The sequence below is a fragment of the Catharus ustulatus genome, chromosome 7 (genome assembly GCF_009819885.2).
Source record: "Catharus ustulatus isolate bCatUst1 chromosome 7, bCatUst1.pri.v2, whole genome shotgun sequence".
In the NCBI taxonomy this organism is placed as follows: domain Eukaryota; kingdom Metazoa; phylum Chordata; class Aves; order Passeriformes; family Turdidae; genus Catharus; species Catharus ustulatus.
Genome location: NC_046227.1, coordinates 33,358,369 through 33,379,336, shown reverse-complemented (window position 1 = coordinate 33,379,336; position 20,968 = coordinate 33,358,369). Strand labels below are relative to the sequence as shown.

The window sequence follows — 20,968 nt, the reverse complement described above, 5'->3', positions numbered from 1 at the left end:
TTGGCTCCAGAACCCACAAGCTCCCAGCGATGAGCTCAACCCCACATTAATGTTAGGCCACATTAAATCAGTTTTAAACCAGAAACAACTGCCTTCGAGTGCTGCAAAACTAAATCAATCACTGATTGACTAGTGAGAAGGTCCTGATTTATAGTGTGCCTGAACTGACCTGAAGTAAGTGACAGCTCTGACTAAGAGAGGATCAGTGAAGCCAGAGATTAAGCTCTGTTTCAATAGAAACAGCCTAACCAGGACACCTTCCACAAACGAGCAGATGTTTTAAAAACTCAGGCTGTGATTCAGAGAATTGCTAAAGAAAAGGGTGATATGAAAATCTGGAATACCAAAATAATAATACTAAAAGCTGGAAGCAGACTCTACTTCTTGCTTTTTCATTTTTGCTTGAATTCTCTCAAGGCATGTTGATAGTCTATTTCCAGACAGTGCTTCTACACAGGGGAAAATTTATTTAAAGCTAAGGACAGGACCTCTAGCTTTTGCATTCCCATTTATATCAACAAGAAACCTCATACTTCAGTGGGTTTCAACATTTTCCCATTTTGCATTTCATCTTTTGGATGTGTCCAAGAAAAGAAGTGATGAGAGGAAAAAGTGGCACAGAGAATGAGGACAGAGCAGAAAAGCTGCAAATTCACTGACAGGTCTCCACATATGGTTGTATTTCATACACATTTGTCTTACAGAAACTAAACTTTATTACCATAATTTTTCATTAGAATAAGGATATCCATGTGTTACAGCTTCTTAGAAGTTTTATGGACTGGGTCAGTCACACCACATCAGGTACCTGTCATTGTGACACAGTCTCAATCAAGGACCAGTAATTAGCAATGAGTATTTTAAGTGTTTCTATCTGAACTCTCAGTTTCTACACAGCAAGGTACAAGATTCAGTAGAGGAGACCCCTTATACAGAGACAGTCAAGTCACTAAAGAGATGTAGGAGAAGGGTTTTATCCTTTGAGAAGTAATTAAGTAATTACTTAAATACAGAAATTATACACACTTGGATCTGCAAAGAATCACAGAATTGCCAGGGCTGGAAGAGCCCTTTAAGGTCCTCACTCCACCCATCAGCCCAGCACTGCCACTGCACCCCTGAACCACTAAGCCTCATCCCCAGCTCCACTTGAACACCTCCATGGATGGTGATTCCATCATCCCCCTGGGCAGCCTCTTCCAATGCCTGACCACCCTAACAGTGAAAAACTTTGTTCTTGTACCTAATCTGAATTTCCCCTATCTCAGCTTAAGTCCATTTCCTCGAGGCCTCTCCCCAGCATAAATAAAAAGAAAAAGCATCATCTATTTTAGTTGACTGGTCACACTAACCCCTGAGTAAGAAAAATAAACTCAATTATGGTTAAAAGGTTAAATTTGTCTGCATCTTTCATCAGACTGGCCATAAACACCAGCATACTCATGAATATTCTCCACTTAACACTATGGGAAGCATCAAGAATGCAAGAGGAACACTTGACCCCCATCACATCAAGAGAGGCTACAACACATCCCACTGACAAATCCTCCCAGGTCAACCTTTGCAAATGAACAAGGAAGTGAAGATTTTCTCTCATTCCTCCATCCAGGACTTTACTATTTCAGATCTTGTAGATAAATGACTGTTTGCATTTTGCCATTTGAACTAAGAATGATCTTTAGTTCATGTAGTTCTCTTTCAGCTGGCAAATGTATTGAGTGAGGGCAGCCAAGACCTGGCAGAGGGTGCCCCTTGCTCAGACCCAAGTTCTCCAGAGTGTGCAAAGGCTAAACATACTCCCCTGCTGGCTGCCAAGGTTAGGGGAATCCTTCCAGCTCAAGGATCAAGAGCAATAAAAAATGTTGGTAACCAGCAATGCTCTCAATTATAGAAAACAAAATACTGGAAAGTATATTTGACTCTTGCACATCTCCAGGGAATTTATTTACAGCATCTTGTCAAAATGAAACATCAACAGCAGTGCCCTAAAAAGCAAACATTGTTTTTCCCAATCTCTTTAGACATTTAGGAATAAAAAGAGGATGTATCATCTTTGGAAGGAGGGCCAGATCTCTCAAGAAGTATTTAAGGGGACTAGAACTTGTAGGAAAAAAATTAGAGGCCAAAGCTCTGTTTGAACTAAAAATGGTGACTTCTGAAACAAGTAATAAAAAATGTTTTTACAAATATATTAATGTTTAATTGTTCTTTACTGCATGAGAGAGGGAAATTAGTAACTGCAGACAAGGAGAAGGCAGAAATGCTTAACACCTTCTTTGCCTCAGTCTTTAGTGGGAAGACACTTATCCTCAGGACAGCTGTCCCCCTGGGTTGGTAGATGGTGTCAGGGAGCAGAATGGTCCCCTGTTATCCAGGAGGAGGCACTCAGAGAACTGCTGAGCACCTTAGATGTTCATAAATTTATGGGACCAGATGGGATCCACCCCAGGGTGATGAGGGAGCTGCAAAGCCTCTCTCCATCATTTACCAACAGTCCTGGGACACCAGCGAGGTTCCAGATGACTGGAAGCTGGCCAATGTGACATCCATTCATTAAAAGGGTGGGAAGGAGAATTCTGGTAATTAAAAGCCAGTTAGCCTGACCTCAGAACAGTTTATACTGATGTCATCACACAGCACTTACAGGATGGCCAGGGGATCAGGCCCAGCCAGCAGGGGTCTAGGAGGGGTAGGTTGTATTTGACCAACCTGATCTCCTTTCATGACCAAGTGATCCACCTGGTGGATACAGGAGAGGCTGTGGATATTGTGTACCTGGACTTCAGCAAGGCCTTTGACACTGTCTCCCACAGCATTCCCTGGAAAAGCTGCATCCCACGGCTTGGACAAGAGCCCTCTGTGCTGGGTTAAGAAGTGGCTGGATGGGCGGGCCCAGAGAGTGCTGGTGAATGGTGCTGCATCCAGCTGGGGATCAGGGGGTGCTGGTCAACAGCTGACTGGACATGAGCCAGCAGTGTGCCCTGGTGGCCAAGAGGGCCAATGGCCCCTGGCCTGTGTCAGCAATGGTGTGGCCAGCAGGAGCAGGGAGCTCATTCTTCCCTGTACTCAGCACTGGTGAGGCCACACTTTGAGTGCTGTGTCCAGTTCTGGCCCCCCAGTTTAGGAAGGACATGGAGAGGCTTGAGGGCATCCAGGAGGAGGCAATGAGGTTGGGGAGGGAACACAAACCCTGTGAGGAACGGCTGAGGGAGCTGGGGATGTTCAGCCTGGAGAAAAGGAACTCAGGGGTGACCTCCTCACTCCCTACAACTCCCTGAAAGGTGGCTGTGCTCAGCTGGGGCTGGGCTCTTTCTCCAGGCAGCACTGACAGAACCAGAGGACACAGGCTAAAGCTGATCCAGGGGAGATACAGGTTGGATATTAGGAAAAGGTTTTTCATGGAAAGAGTGATAAAGTACTGGAATGGTCTGCCCAGGGAGGTGGTGGAGTCACCATCCCTGGCTGTGTTTAAAAAGACTGGATGTGGCACTTGGTGCCATGGTCTAGTTGAGGTGTTAGGGCATGGCCTGGACTCAACAATCTTGGAGGTCTATTCCAATCCAGTCATTCCATGAAATCTGTCAATTTTATGTATTTCTCTCACACTATTTTCCCTACTGGAAACCCCACTTCATTAAGTGAATCAAAGCCATCATCATCCCTTATTTGAGTATATTCACAAACTGCTTGCTCTCACAGCATCTATCAAGTGTAATGTTAATGATTATGGGGAGATTGAGTTTATCTTTTGGTCTTCAAGCAGGTAGTTCATCATTCAAACTTTGTACTATTGGACTATAGCTAAATGTTTTCTGAAGTCCATAGTTCTCTAATTTTACTCCCTTTTCTCTCTCTCTTCTTTCCCTCTGCATCATTTTCTCTTAGAAAAATGGAAGCTCTTACAGATTAGGCTTCCTTACTTAAAAGTGAACACAGTATGTTATACTCTGGACACTGCTCAAAGGCATAGCAAATATTCAAAATAAAAAAAAAAGAAAAGGAAGCACATTTAAGATTATTTTTTATTTATGTTTTTGGGCTTGGATCCTTTTGGAGGGAAAGTATTTCACTTCTCCTACATGTGGTTCCAGAAAGCTAGAAACCACTGGTAGTGCTATTTTCCCCCATAGCAGTCCAGCAAGTGTATCTAAAGTCAAGGTTTCCTAACAACAGTTTTTTGTGAGAATTAAGACATTTTGGGATGTTACCTGTGTCTCCTGGTTAGGACTCATCTTCCACAGGGATAAACAATGGAAGTCATTCATTAGACTCCTTATATCTTAAGCTGTCTCACACAAGCTTTCTCAGTCACAATTTTCTAGTGTTTTTTAAGCACGTGTTCCCCCCACATCAAACCCTATGGAAAAGTTCAACATAGCCCAATCATGTATGTCAGATCAGAATCTGTGCTTTTCCCAAATACTGAGGGACTCTACACACCACTCATTATAACACAGACTTTCTGTTCTTCTCTTCTCTTTTCCAAGCTGCCCTTACCCCAGACTCTCAGCTGCAGCAATTCCCAAAGCTTCCCAAACCCCTGCAGGCCCACACAGACACCGTGCAGGAGTTCAAACTCGGCTCCCAGCCTTTCAAGCACTAGACACCAATCTGCTCTGTTGTTCAGCAATCTGTGTTTCCCTCAAGGCTGAATGCAGGAAAAAAGTTACATCCATAATCCTTCCCTGCTGAAGCAGATGCCTCGGCACCTCAAAGCACAGAGGATTACATCAAGTACACGACTCTCCGCTGAAAAGCGAATGTACAGACAACTCAAAATATTCTGCTACAGGTTTTAGGGAGATCAAGAGCAACTGTGAAGATGGAAAAATCCCTAATATCTTCTTTTCTGTTCTGGTAACTGTGATTTTTTTTTTATTTTTTTTTTTTGTGAACCTGCTTTCTTAGTACTGCTCTACGACTAATGAATGAGAATCTATCCAAATCTTTCATAAAAACATTGCATAAAAATGCAAAAAAGTCTTACAAATAAACCAATTATAACTTCCTCCACTGCAGCATAGTCATTCAAAACTCAACTACATTAACCTTCATTTCATGCAAGAAAGTTCTACTTGGAAAAGTCTGAATACTTCCTTCTATGCTGATGGACTACTGTGAGATCTGCACAGAACCACTCAGGCTGGAAAAGTCCTTAAATTAAATTCAAGATCAAGAATTTACAAAGCAATCAGAAATGAGTATTTGTCATCTCAGTAGGATAACCATTTTATAAACATTTATAAGATAATGACTGGAGATTCTGTTGTCTCCACTTCCTCAGAAAGTTTCATGTCTTTGAAGAACATAAATCAGGTTTCACTCATCACCCTAAATCATCAGTTAGAAAGGAAACTGAAGTCTACTTTTTAATGTTCCTTTTCTTGATCTCAGAGGGGCTTACAAACGTGTCTTTACTAGAAGAATTTTGGGTTTAATCTTACATCAGATAAAACTTTTCTCTATTTCTCTCTGTACAATTTTGAGGAATAAAGACAAAATGACAAAAAGAGTATGGTCAAATCAAAAATAATGCTGTCACAGCAAAAATAAAAAATTCATCATGAACTGCAAAGACCTATTGTGGCTCTTGGTGCTTAAACACAGAAGGATTTTTTCATTTATTAACACCCTGTCCTTGTTCAACAGCATACTAATGAAGTTAATCTAAAGGCTAAATTTCAATTATGAATCACAGAACCGCATCTCTGCTCCCTGATTGCTCAGATAATCTGAATTAAGCCTTCTCCTCTACAAAGCACAATGGCTGACTGCAGATAAAAGTTCCCAAACATCAAAAATATTCAGTCCAGAAGGTAAAAATCTGACAAACACCTGTTTTCACATCCATTCGATAACTCTGGCAAAGTAATGATTTCCAGTAACTTGACAGACTGCTCACTCACTTAAAATATGCTGCACAGACTTGAACAATAAAAGGAACTGCAAATGTTTAAATCTTTCAGGCTTACAGCCAAGACAAAGTCTTCAGCCAGAGTAAAAAAGGGTTTCCATTTGCTAAAATAATTTAGGAGAAAATGTTTTCCTCTTGAGTACCTACAATGTATTTGTCCTGGAACAAAACCCAGGAGAGCCACCATGGAAAACCAAGATCAGGGAGAGGCTGTGCAGCACTTGACTATTAATATGCACAACTACAGACCAAAATGTGGTGCTTCATGACGTGCCAACGCAGCTCAAATAAGGAGCTGAAGCTGCAGAACTGGAAAAAAACAAAATATGAGTAATAACAACGACCTGGATCATTTGCTTCCAATTGCTTCTGCAAACAGAAGAGTGATGAAGCTCACAAAAACACCAAACCGTGCTGCTCCCCCATCCAAAAGACTGATAGGGAGGAAACACTGCATATGCTCTTTAACAAGACAATAAAAGAAGCTGAAGAGCCAGCCTTTAGTTTTTAGCTGAGAGGATGAAGCACTGAAGAACTGCTCCCTTTGGGGGAGCCAAAGGAGCAAGAGGGAAGCAGAACAGGGCAAGTCCTGAGTCTCAGCTTAGAGAAAACCTGGGTCAAAGAAAGCAGAGCCCTCCAAAATATCTCTTGGAAGTGTTTTCAAAGTGCATGTGATTTCCAGACAATATAGCAACTGCAGTCAATTCCTCCACTTCTCATGGGGAGGGAAACCTAGAAAGAGTAAATACACCACAAAGAATAAATACACCACAACCAATCACTATCTGACCATCTCTAGGACTAAAAACTTCAGAGATTTTCTTCCAAACCTAGGATAAGACAATGATAAACTGCTTCACACACACTTATCAGCTCCTTCCCATACTCCAAGAGTTGAGCTCCCAGACAGGGAGCTGTCCAGACTAGCTGTCATTCCACAGCATTAAAACACAGGTCAATTACAGTCAATTAATTTTTCACTGAGCAGTAAAGACTTTTTTTTCCTCTTTCAAGTCTGATGAAGTCAAACATACACACTCACATGTTCACAGCAGCCACTGCAGCGCAGAAGGTTTCTACTGTCCTAAACACAAATACTAATCTCTTCAATTCCAGTTTTCTTCAGGATATAAACACAAATAGTAGAAATTCTACCTCCAGCTTCAGTCTACTCATACCTCTTTCCACTGCCTTTATCCTTCCAATACATGTCACTCAGCAGGAAGTCACCAGTGCCCAGTTGATCCTGAGACCACGAAAACAAATTCTTATCATTAAAATAAAACTTAGATTTATTTTTTTTCCCCAATTGTAATGATATTCATAATGTCATCTGTTTTGGCAATATCGACTACTAAAACACTGATACATACCAGGACAATCACTTATAAATTACATCCTTCCCAAGCCTAAAATCTTCCCGTTGTCAAGTACCGAATGGGCGCTTTGCTTTAGTGTTTGGCTGGATCCTCCGTGCCTTAGTCCTTAAATGAGCTGTTTCTCAGCAACACACCCAGAGTTGTCAGCCTGAGCAATAGGCACGGATGTATATGCTTAGCAATATGCTTGGTGGACATTGTCATTCATGGTTTTCACCGAAATACATCTTAATTGAGCAGCAGCATTACACCACAAATGAGCCAGAAAAAAAGGCCAACAATAACGACAGACCACTAGAAATAATCTGTTGCCTTCTGGGTAAACTGCTCAATGCTAAAACTTATTATCTGTAAAAGCACCTTTTGAATCACTTTTGTTTTGCCCTGTGGAATACCTTAATGTTTCCACTGGTAATAAAATTTCTGGCTTGCAATACCGCCCTGGTCTATAAGACCACAAGAGTAGGGAAGGGAAACGATGAAAACAGGGAAACACAGAAGCGCTGTTATTATTAAACCTTTAAGTTACAGAGTTAATTCCAGCTAAACACTTTTATCTGCTGCACTGCTTATATGAAGTGGATGTTTTTTTCTAGAAGGAAATCTAATTTTAGAACCTGGCATCAAACAAGTCCATGGCCATCCATATCTGCACTGACTCCACTTCTGCTACAAGTAATCTGTTAAGCAGCACATCCCCAGCTGGGGACTGTAATTAGGGTGCAAACTGCCATACAATCCCCTTGCCAGATTGATGAAGGAGACCTCTTACAAGGTGATCCAGAAGGCAGTGTTGAGATCATTAATCATTTATCCGTCGAGGAGAATACAAAAAGCTCTGCCACCAAGAGCATTACACTGCAAAAGTATCCTGACAAAACTAACTCCTAAAAAAAACTAGTGAACTTTTAATTAAAAGGTCAGACATTAGTTACTGTATTATTTTTTGAAGTTTTAGATAGGTTCACTTTAAAAAAAAAACCTTTATTCAAATGTCAGACAGAATTTGACCCTCCTCCTTTGCTACTCCTTTTAAAAGCTTGATAATGATCAGCTCAGAGGGTTTTCAGCTCTGCAAGCAGCATCCCCAGATAGTAAACAAATATAATAGTAAACTACAGTGCAAGCTTAAATACCCTGCCAAGCTGCCAATATTTCAACCTGCAACCATTTGTTTTCAGGGATCTGAATCCACAGAAAATGCAACTACTTTCAACATTGCATAATTGCAGGCATTGTTAGTACAAAAATTCAGTCTACAGGGAGAACACCAGATCTGGACCGCCTGCCTGACAAAGTCTTCACTGTCCATCCTAAGCACATAAATCTTGGCTCTGCCCAATATCAACTGAACTTTTCTTAATTTACTTACTATAATTAAATACTTCGAGCATTTAAAGTTGATTTTAAACTTAAGTGTTTCCCTTCTTCATTGTTATTTGATCCAACAGGCAAGCTCACACCATCGTTAGAGAACTCATGAAACTACAGAGAGAAAAATGCAAAAACCAAGAACACTTAGGTACCCTAAGAATGTATTGAAAGAGCTGGAAGTATTGGATACACCTCTTTAACCAACGTTTCTGTGCAACCTCATACATGGTTTTACTTACCACACTCCATCCCAGATGTTCAGCATCTAAAATTTCTCAGCTACACCCATCAGCTTCACACACATTTCACCGGAGCCCAGCCCCAGGGGAGCCAGTCTGGCAGGGTAAGGGGAGGAGGTGAACTCCTTTCCCTCCACTCCCTTGAACTACCTGGAATTTAATCGAATTGCCTAGGAGACTTCTGCTGTTTCAGAAGCAATCAAAATCTATCCTATACAACCATCTACCAGACTAACAGAAAATACATTTTCCTGTAGAATGTGCGATAGGGAGGAAACTTAATCCAAACACATCATTACATAGTCCAACAGGATTTGCTTACAAAATCTAAAATCTATCCCAGTGAAGGAAAGCTCCTAGAAGTTAAACAAAAAATAGTCAGCAGGCAAGTACTTTTTCTTATTTTAACTGAAAAAGCCAAATCTAAATCCTTTTCAACAGATCATCGAGAAGCATATATGAAATCAAGAGAACAAAAAGAAATCTGCCACCCGTGGCTATGAAGTTACATGTAAATATTTAAAAAGCATTCTTGTTTGCAAATTAAGATAATTTCCCCTCAACTTCCCTCATTCCCTAGAGACAAAAGGGTTTTTTTCCTAAAGGATGCAGTAGGGGATGCAAAGAAAAGGAGTAAGGAAAACCCAACAACATTTTTAGCATCAAGTGCTTTTACAACAAGGACTCCTTTGCAAATCTAACTGTAGATACAACAAAGCTTTTTATTTGTTTCTTCAACACTGAGAAGTTGATTTCCAAAACCTTTCCTCGCATGAAAAAGCATGTCAGTAATCTTCTGAATTTATGAGTGAGAGAAGAAAAGCAGAAATAGTTTCATTATCATTATACAGAATCTTACAGGCAGTTGTAGAAACCCAGGCTCCTTAAAAATTATCACCATGTTAAAAAGGCATCATCCATTTCAACAGCAGGTTCTATCATATATCACTGATTCCCTCAATATTTACACTTTTCTGGCATAGCCTGAACTAATGGTAAGAGGTCAGCAACAGCAGGAGTGTGCATAAGATAATTCATTTATTCTAAGGCACCCCATCTTTTTTAATTAGTCAGTAGCACTAAAACACCACCTAAGAGAATGGAGCACAACTTGCCAAGACAACAGTTCAAACCTGAAGACTACAAAGGTGGGAAATCAAATGTGGCATCATTTGCTGAAAGGCTGTGATAATCTTGGTAAAGAGTTAAAAGTTTGAAAATATAAGCAAAGGAGTTCTCTGCATTGGATGGGCCAAGGCAATCCTGGGTGCACTGCAACATCTCATCCTGCCTGTAATATTTCTTGCACTTTGATCCTGCTCAATGGAATAAAAAGTATTAAACACAACACACAACTGAAGCAACACTGCAATACTTCAGAGGTCACATCCAAGTCAATTGTGTGTTCATCTTATTTTGAAGTAACAAGCAAAAAAACCTGCCTCCCTTTTTGAGTCTTGCAGCATCATCCTTTACTGACATTAATATTGCTCTCCTCCTTAGGCAAGCCCTGAAAGACTCTGATCCTTTATATCCTTTAAAGGGAGCAATTAATGCTGCTATTCAGAGTTTCTGACCTTTAACTCTCAGTCCCAGTAGTGTTCTTCGGATTCGTCTTCTCAAGTTTAGCAAAAAATGGTAACTATTTGTATCTTCCTGAAGGCAGGCAGGCATTAATCCTAACCTCAAATTGGAGTCCATTTTGGAACAGTAATTTCCAAGTTTTTCACTTCCAAACATGCTCCTTGGTAGGATCAGACACTTCCCAAACTCTGCCCTTCCAAACCACTGCAGTTTAGGTTCTGCCTTCCAGAGGTATTTTGGCAGAACACTTTGAAAATGCTTTCATAGAAGTTTTGCATCCCATACTGCATTCCCCCTCACCACCCTCTGCAGGAGGATGCCTACCACCAGGATTATTTTCAGTGAGGCCACACTGCCAAGTTCCATTTTCTTTATTCCTGCTAACACCACTCCCCACTCAGCCTTCCAGCCTCATACTTTTTTCCCCACAGCTTCTTACTCAGCTGCCATGTTACTCCTTTCAGAAAAATTCATAAAGAGCATCCTAGAATCAAAATAATGTATCTACTATTTACTGTCTTCATCTAATCTGTATTTTGATGCCCTGAAAAACCAAGAGAGCATGTCATGTTCAGAACTGCCCCACAAAGCATCTTGCATTTTCTATTCAAAAAGTAATTAACATAGGTGGTCTTTTACAAGGTGGTAAACACCACATACATATATCCCAAAAAAAATATATATATATATATCCTGTCCATCCAAATCCCTCTCTCAAATTTAAAAAAATATAAAAAATAAAAATCTGATAATTCTAGTCCATCAATATCTTTCTGCTTTACACCTTCCCTGATAAGAAAGTCGTTACAGCTCATCTGGAAGACTGACAAGCTGATATTTCTCTAGACCCAGAGAAAGGGTATTCCACAGACAAGACTCTTCCAAATAGCCAGAGAAAAAAAGTTATACCTATTTAAACAGAGAGCAAGACAGGCTCAGCTAGAGCAGCACAGGGAAGGGGCAATCAACTTGACAGTAAATGTAATTAGTGTTATAATTCCTGCCAAAATTAGACATGATATAAGCAGATATAACAAATGAATTTGACATGATATATTACCATTGAAGCTCCTAAATATATAGAAGGATGGGAGTAGGGTTTTACAGATTTTAAGGAAAAAAAACAAACCCTGACAAGCCTGCATCATGTCTGTCTCCATCCTGTTGCTCATTAAAGTCTATCTCTCCTTCTGGCTCCTATTTCCTTCACATTCAAAGTGGCACAAAACATCCTTTTTTTGATGCAGTTAACTAAAATCGAAGTTGCATCATGTCTCCTTTTCATGTCTTTTCCTCCTTCCCTGCCAATCAGAGGCTTCAAGCCATTTGCTTTCTGAACACATTTACAGTCCAAATCCATTTTGAACACCAGCTCACTTGCCTGCCTCTCCAGTTTCCACTGGCACTCACCAAAGCCCCTTCCCATCACATCACAGCTCCATTCCAAGTTGTCGCCTTCTCTTGGTTGTCACTCACACATCCCTTTACCCTGGTCCCAATACCAGATTTCAATAGAATCACAGAAACATGGAATGGTTTGGATGGGAAGGGACCTTAAGATGATCTCCCTCCAACCCCCTGATGTGGGCAGGGACACCTTCCACTTGATCAGGCGGCTCAGAGCCCCAGCTAATTTTAAAAAAATCTAATTTACACCAGATACTGAAGAAGAATCATTCCCAGCTCTGCTCCAAAGAAGCAACACGAAGGCAGAAATCCTCAGTGCTCAGAGAGCTGAACATGATTTGGCTTCTCTCTTATTAAAAAAAAATAATAATACAAATGAAAAAAAAAAGTCCCACGCAGCCCATACCTCCCTTCCCAAAAGAAAAAAGAACTGAATTAGAACTGAACGCTTATATTTTGTTTTTGCCTCTGCTAGAAATCAACACTAAAGCTTTCATTCAGTCAGCCAAGTTTCATTACAGAAAAAATATGGCTTCGTTTCAGGGAAATTTAACCTTTTGTTTATTTTGTTTCAATTTCCATTTTGCATCAAAGTTTCACTTAAAAATACATTGCAATGTCTAGACAAATTTTCCAAGTTCCCACATCATCTGACTTCTGAGACAGTGACCTTTCACGAGCAATGTGCTCTCCAGGGACCAACCTTGTGTCCTCCCCAGCTGGGCTGCTTCGTTTCCTGCACACCTGAATTTGCCACCAAAGTACTTGAGATGGAAAAAAATCTAGACCATGCAGAGGTATTTATGACTTTTTTTATGATGGAAAGTTTAAAAATTACTCTACACCAAGAAATAAGTCTTTAACTGGACTTGTCTTTGCTATTGCAGCAAACACTGAGCATATTGCTGTTCATCTCCTGACGAATTACTCTCTGGGAGAATACAAATCATTTGTGCTGAGCTTCAGAAAGGCTCAGGAAGAGAGCTCTGTTTCAAGGCACTAGAGACAAAAAGCCAGCCACAAAACAGACTCCATCCCATGGAGAGCCTCCCCCGCTCATAAACAGGAGTTTTAATCCCATTCATTAACAGCAGGATTGTGCCCACCGTTATTGTGCCACATTCTCAGGTGGCTCTTCCATCCATTACAGTTGGTGCTGTGGGTGTATTCTCTGCTTTATTAACAGTAATTTAATTCAATATATATTCCTACACAGGACAGCTGATTTTTCTGACTGCTCCACATCTCACAAGAGAAAACACAGATAATTTTTTAAATAGCAAAATAAGACATACAGAGATTAAAAAAAATAAAAAACACCAGAAGAAATCCTATTTGTGTGTTTCTGTTTGGATGACTTTGTAAAATAAAGTTTGCTGTGACTGTCAAGCCTCCCACCACCTAAGTTTTCTTTCCTGAATAAACACCACACACTAAAAATTGATGCTCCATAAACTGCACCATTGCTGGAGAAAACGGCAATCGCAGAGAACTGCTGCTTCCTCCTTTACCAAAGGTGTATATCGTGTTTACTACAGATACATGAAATCAATTACAGAATCATAAATATTTGCAGCCTACAGCTGTCTGAAGTGTCACAGAAGGCATATGTTAATGCCCAGAAGTCATTTCCCCCACACTGCAGCACCCTCAGGCTCTGTGCTCTGTTCTCTGCTATCTGCTGACATCAATTTTGCAATGAAAACCCAGCAATTCAGTCAAAATAGGTACTTAAGTGAAGATAAAAACACCTATCTAAAGACTCAGTACCACTGTTCTGTTATACATGTATAAAAATTACATTTTTATATATATATATATATACACACACACTTATATATCCCACTGTGTGCTGTGGCAACTTACACTCTCCACAAATCCCTGCTGAACACTCAGCAGAAAGAATTCCACACTGCTGTCACCATGTGCTGAAACAATGCCAATGTGAATTACTAGTTATTGTGGGAGATGGATCAGAAACAGCCACAATTATACCTAACAAGTGAAGAGATTGTTTCATTTATCTTTCTTTTGGAAGGCTATGCCAGTCTGACAGAGCCAAATGGCACACAGCGTCTTTCTGTCCATTCCTGGCAACCACAAGACACATAAGGAATCCCCCCCCCGGCTCCTAACAAGGCTGGGATCAAAAGTTTGCCACATTAAGTTGTCCTACCTCCAATCTTTCAAAAATACCCACTATTCACTACCAGAATATCCCTTTCCTGCACAAACATTTTGTTTAAGCAACCGAGTCAGGAGAGTGACTATTTCTCCACTTTCTCACAGTTTTTAAGTACCTTTAAATGTTCATTTCACTGGTAAAACCCTTTTCCCTCTCTCATGCTTCATTCTACCCTTTCAGATCACAATGAGATACCTCATTGCACTGTAAATGAGTTTGCACATTCTGCCTTTATCAACAGAGAGTCTGCACAACCAAGGGACACCAGAGCCACCACAGGGCTCAGACAGCAGCTTATCTTGTGTGTGATTCTTTCCCCACCTAGCTGGGACATGCATGGACACCACACATCACACACACATTATGGCCCTACATCAGTAACACAGCTTTTTGTTTGCTTTCTTGGTGGCCCCTGAACCTCCATCCTTACCCATTCCACACACTTTCTCAAAAGAGCTGCCTTTTCTGAGTGCAGGTGGTGTAGAAAAAAAATCCAAACCTTTTTTTAAAGTAGTTACCTTATTTTCAGACACAAATATGAGCATCAGCTAGATGAGACTGAAAAGAAAAACCAAGATGCTTTTCCAAAAAAATTAGAAGATTTTGTTTCAATCAGAACAAAAGCTTAACAAGCAAAAATCCTAATAGAAAGGAAGCACAACTAAAAGCATTCCCAACAAAAACGATGCAGCATGTCCTTAATACTCAAGTGTTTTAACTAAATACAGTAAAAGTACAAAAGAATGCTTAAAGGATGACTCAATAAGGAAGCATTCAAAGCAGAAAGAGCACTACCAGCATGTTCTTGATAAGCTTGCCAGTCCAAAGCACAGTATTTATTTGCTCTTGTGTTCCAAACCAGACTGCAGACAGTGGGCACTTGCGCTTAGACACAGAAGTAAGGTAGGACAGGTCACCAGTGACTCAGGCTGGGCCTCTGCAGCCTCAGAGAGTGAGTAGAGAAACCTGCCTTCCCTGCAGAGTTTCTGCTTCCAGATGACCCACACAGCTCTCATCCTCTGGAAAAACTCATGCACCTTTTTTTTTTTTCCAAATAAACAGTACTTATTTTGCCTCTGGTGCTTTATCCATTTTTCCGCTGGGTGGGTGTTTCCCCCTCCCACAGCACCCATTTCACCACCCTAGAGCAGCAATGGGTGAGTTGGGATGCCCAGCTCCCAGACGGAGCATCCCTCAGCTCCATCTTGGTCTCACCTGGCAATCACACCCCCATTTCACACCACACCTTCACACTTACTTCACATTACATAATACTGGGGCAAATAACAGAACAGCTGGAATGCAATCTCGGTTTAAAAAAAAAAAAAAATCAGTATTTTCAAAGTTCAGGTAAAGAATTGAAGTGATGTGTGTTCAATAGTGTGGAAGGACTCAGAACACACAGAGAAACACACCACAACTGCACAGAGTTTGGCCATGAAGTCTGATCCATCGTATCAAAAAACTCAGTTATAACAAGGCATGACAGCCCATCCACAGCTTCTCAGCTTCGCTGGTTTAGAGCAAAAACACACAAGCTCTCACCCCTAGGCAGCCCCAGCAGGACTCCCGATCCTCAGCTGCACCCGGTAGCACCAGAGCTGTGAACTGCTGCCAGAAGCAGAGAAATTTTCATTTTCTATTACCTTAACAAACCACAGAGCAGCTGTCTTGTGAAAACAATGCTTTCGTCTCACCACACTGGAACAAGCCCCCCAAAATTCACTAAAGTTCCTGAAAACTGACAACCCAGACACGTAGTTTCTGAGCACACTTTGAGGCAGTCCATCAGGACAGCTTCCCTCACCTACAAAATGCCTCGAGAAGTTGCCAAAACCGGCTCTGTGTCAGGCAGCTCAAGCAGACAGGTCTCTGCTTTCCCCATCCAGCCCATCCACAGCACTGAGCACAGCCCATTAAAGCACAGCATACACTTCTAATGGAGAATAAAGAACTTACCTCCCTGAACAACAGCCTGGGGGCATTCCCATCACCTCTATAATCTGCAACAGCATCCCTGTTGCTCAGCTTTCATAATCCACTCCAGTTCAGGTACGGGGGTGCCAGCAGCGGTGCAGGGCAGGGAAGCAAAGCAGACACAGGTACTTGTGGTGCCAGTGAAGCACCGTCAACTCAGGGTAATTGATTGTTTGGTATTTTCTTATCCCACTCTTTGCTTACAGCCTGCAAAGCCAGACAAGCTTAGTTGCCTTGGACACCTGGATGAAACCATTCACATCACATCTTCCACCACAACCCCCCTGCTCACCTACCAGCAGGGAATCAAAAGCTTCCAAAGTACAGCCACCACCTGGGTTACCCAGTGCCCAAAACGACTCTTACATGGCTCCTTTTGTGCTATTATTCAGCACTGAGCTTGGCACAGCATACCTGGCACATTTCTCCTGCCTCAGCTCGGGCTCCTCATGTGCTGTCTTCTGCTCCCAGCCACTGGGGCAGCTGCTGCTGTGCCCAAACAGTAAAGGAGAAAGCGTCTAAACAGGCACAAGAGCTGAGCTCATCTGGGGGCGTGTAAGACACCAAACACTGGTTAGGTAAAAACAAATTATATTAAGGAGTAAGGAGACCCATGGGAATCCCCATTTCTCACTCACAAACCCCAAAAGTTCTGTGTCACTACAGGCAGCTGAAGGCAGTAGCCCAAGTGCCTCCACCAGCGCAGCACGTCAGCAAACACGCGGTGTGCGATCTTATCGGTGAGGCTTTCTAGTGAGCACACATCCCTAGAAAGCAGTCACTACAAATACAGTTTTCCTGAATATCATTACTGATCCAGAAGTAATGAAATAGCAGATAATATGGCCCCAGGGTACAAATCAACCACCTACCCTAATGCATACAGATGGAGCTTAACAGCTCTTTCGGTCTTCCATTACCAGAGTGAAATGGGATCTTTGAAACACCATTGAGGCAAAGCAGAAAAGAAAGTTTACTAATGAGTGATGTTTACTTCTGATTCTTCAGAAAATGCTTTTCAATGCTGTGAAAAAAAATCTTCTGTTTTCACGTAGGAAAATGACTATAGACATAGCTTTCCCGCACAGAGCCAAGATAAAAAAGCAGAGTGTACAATCCCCTGCTCTTCCATTGTGTTGCAGAAAAGACTGCTGAGAACAGTGTCTCGATAATTTTTGTAACAATTAACAATGAAAACTTTATCCAGTCCCACCGAAGCAGCAAAGCCGTCACAACCCACAGCAGGGTCAAGCTCTCCCTGCTGATGTTCGCAGCGGTAAAAGCAGCAACTTCCACAATGCTCTAAAAACAGCTCGGCACTATGGAAAGTACAGACAGGCACAGAATCCCCTGCTTCCATCCGTAGGGAAATTCAGCACTGAACACCCTGAGCCTGCCCCCGCAAAAACACAACGCTGTGCATTCTGAGCTGGTCTCAGCCCCACGGAGCAGCCAAGAACCAGCGAAGCCCACGCACGGCTCCGCACACCTGACACAGCCATACCTGCCTTCCGTGGGATGTACCCCTGTTATCTCACTGTAACCCCATCTCCTTCACCTCTGACACAGCATTACCTAAATTCCACTGGAATCTTTCCAGAAGCTAAGGAGTTCACTACTTTTTTTTCTATCAATCTCCTGAAAGTTTGAAGGTTTCACAGCGCAAGTTGAGCAGTCACAGAAAGCACCTGTGTGACACGAGGCACAAACAGCAGCAGCTCTCTGCCATCACGTCCTCCCACAGGTACTCTCAGTGGTACCCATTTCTAACAGGTAGGTTATGCCACTCACCTGCACACACAACAGACATCCCCTGCACAACTTCTTCCAAAAATTACGCTCTCAGGCAATCAATTCCTCAAACTGATTTTCTGTTTTCATTAAAGGAATTAACCAATAAATTTCAATTATACAAAAGAACTGGAGGCAGTGGTCAGCAAGTACTTTTTATGACCCTCATCTATTCTTTTAAAAGCCTTTTACAGAAACGCTCAGGCAGGCACAGGAGTGGGAGGGAGAGGAGGAGGAAAGGAACAGCATTACAGAGTCCTCATCATATCTTCACATAAATAAAGTCCAAACTCTATACGGTTTGACCTTGAATGGATAATAACATACAAAATAAATACAAGGACAAGCACAAATTAAGAATGAACGTTCAAAGTAATGAATGGTTAATGAAGGAGTGTACAAGCGTTTTCTTTAAAAATACCGACTGAAGAATCGACAGAGGGAAAAAGACACCCCAAGCACATCGCGATGCTGTGACTGGCGGTGGGTGGGCAGGTGAAAAGTAGGGGTTTAGAAGCGAACCTGCGCGTCAAGAGCCCAGAGCCAGCGGCGGTCGCGCTGCCCGCGGAGCTGCGCTACTTTCAGCGCTGCTGGCGGAGCGGAGTTGGCGGCGGTGCCCGCACCGAGCCCGCGGCGCCGCGGCTGCCGCTGCCCGGCCCCTCCGAACTTCACCTGTCTCACGGATGCTCCGCTCCCTGCCCCGCTCCTCTCGCGGGGGCAGGAGCCGGACCAGCGCAGAGAGCTGCGAGCAGCAGCAGCGACACGAGAGAGATCCCGGCCGGAGCGGTCCCAAAACCGCCGCAACTTCTCCCGCGCGGCGCGACCCGGCGGGTCCGTCCGTGCATGCACGCACCCACACCCCCGCCCGCGGAGCCGAGCCCCGGACCCACCCTCTCCCCCGGCAGCGGGGCGGCCGCACCTCCTCGCATCCCGGAGCGCGGCATGGAGCCCGGCGCGGCGCGCTGCGGCGGGAGGTCTGCGGAGCCGGCGCCGCGGGCGAGCGGGGCGGGACGGGCGCGCAGTCCCCGCTCGGCCCCGCGGCGCGGAGGGGCCGCGGGCGGAGCGAAGATGGAGGAGGCGCGGCCCTGCCCCCGCCCGGCCCCGGCGGGAGCGGCGCGCGCGGCGCCCTCTGCCGGGCGGCGGCGGGACAGGCCCGGCGCTGAGGGGCGGCGGGACGGGCCCGGGGCTGAGGGGCGGCGGGACGGTGTTGGGGCTTGGAGCGCGCACACCGAGGGTCTGTTCAAAAGGCGCTGCAAAACTAGACAGAGCTGGGTTTTGGTTGTATGCTTGCCCCACACGGAATTCCCAACACTGCGTTCTCACTGACCTCCTCATGCTGCCTGCCATGCAGTGCTGAGGGTGCTTCCATAACAACTCCAGTTGATCGCACAATTGCTGAAGCGATTGGGCTGGAAAAGCTCTCGAGTCCAATCTGTGATCGATCACCACCTTGTTAACCAGACCTTGGCACTGAGTGCCACATTCAGGCTTTCCTCAGACACCTCCAGGGATGGTGACTCCACCACTCTCCGGGCAGCCCTTCCCAATGTCCAATCACCTTTTCTGTGAAGAAATTCCTCCAAATATCCAACCTAAAGGATCCCTGGCGAGGGTTAAAACCATGTTCTCTCATCTTGTTACCCTGAGCAGAGCCCACCCCACACCTGGATGCTCCAGGTGGGAGTTGTAGAGCCTGAGGTCGCCACTGAGCCCCTTTTCTCCAGGCTGAGCCCTTCCCAACTCAGCTGCTCCCATCACACCTGTGCTGCAGAGCCTTTCCCAACTCAGCCATTCCCATCACACCTGTGCCGCAGAGCCTTTCCCAGCTCAGCTGCTCCATCACACCTGTGCTGCAGAGCCTTTCCCACCTCAGTTGCTCCCATCACACCTGTGCTGCAGAGCCTTTCCCAGCTCCATCAGCTGTTCCCATCACACCTGTGCTGCAGAGCCTTTCCCAACTCAGCCATTCCCATCACACCTGAGCTGCAGAGCCTTTCCCACCTCAGCTGCTCCCATCACACCTGAGCTGCAGAGCCTTTCCCAGCTCCTTTCCTTCCCTGGTAATGCTCCAGCTCCTCCATGCCCTTCCTGAAATGAGGGGCTCACAGCTGAACACACAATCCCATCTTTGCCCCAGTCCCATTTAGTTTCAAATTCATCTAAGTCATATTTTTGAGGAAAGTAATTAGTGCAAGAGATCACCAAACTGGTGGAAGTCCTCAATTAAGGAGGGAACATTTATTGATTGTATGAAGGATACTGAATCCATCACTTTTTAAATACATGAAGTGAATTATCTCAGTTCACATATCTGCATTATTTAAAAATTCAAATAGGCATTATTCTGCAGAACTTTCCTTTTTTTTGAGACCCAGTCATTAAGTTTAAGAGTTTTTCAGGAAAATTAATGCATATATCCAACTTATACAGTAAGAGGTGACTGTGTGCACAATGAAATTACTACAATATCTATTCCTGCTTTTCATACAATTCTTATTTCTATTAAAGAACAGAACATCCATTGTGTGTAAAAGAACCCAAGGGATAACCTATTCAGGTTTTGAAAATGTCCAGGTTCGCTTGGACATTTTCCATTTAACAACATATATAGTATTTTAATGGCTGCATAACCTATGATCCTCAGTTTATTTTCTGTTTACAGAAATATTAAATCTTTGTGCAAGGATTGTTCACATCATTTACAAACTCAAAATTAAACCAGAACTTCATTGTGCTCAATGCTGTTAAAAAAAATCAGTGTTCCTACTTTCAGAGAGTTCTACCTTACAAAGGTGGGAGACAGAAGAGTAGAAATGAAGGCAGAGAGATGTGATGATACATATCATAGATGTGAAATCCTGATCAGAGATTGAACCACAAACTTCCTGGCTCCAGGTTCAGCCTCTCTCATTGCTCTCATGAATTATAAAATCCTGGACATTTGCTGGGGAAGGAGACTTCACCAGAAATCGCCCACAGCTGGTCAGGAGTGTTCCAAACTAAGTTTTGTGAGAAAATTTATATTTGTCAAAGTGGAAACACTTGGTCAAAGAGGATTGGTTTTAAGAAGAATTTTTCCTTGGCTCTTTCCCTGGTCAGAGAGCCCTACCCCAAGAGT

The 20,968-nt window shown here is 43.2% G+C and overlaps 1 protein-coding gene across 1 annotated transcript in view; it reads right to left on the bottom strand.

The window, feature by feature from the left end:
* Positions 1-18,835, bottom strand: part of THSD7B (thrombospondin type 1 domain containing 7B) — a 239,071-nt gene extending 220,236 nt beyond the window's left edge. The window contains exon 1 of the mRNA XM_033065271.2: positions 18,770-18,835. The gene's annotated coding sequence lies outside the window, so the exon portion shown is untranslated. The remainder of the gene's footprint in view (positions 1-18,769) is intronic.
* Positions 18,836-20,968: the final 2,133 nt, after the last annotated feature.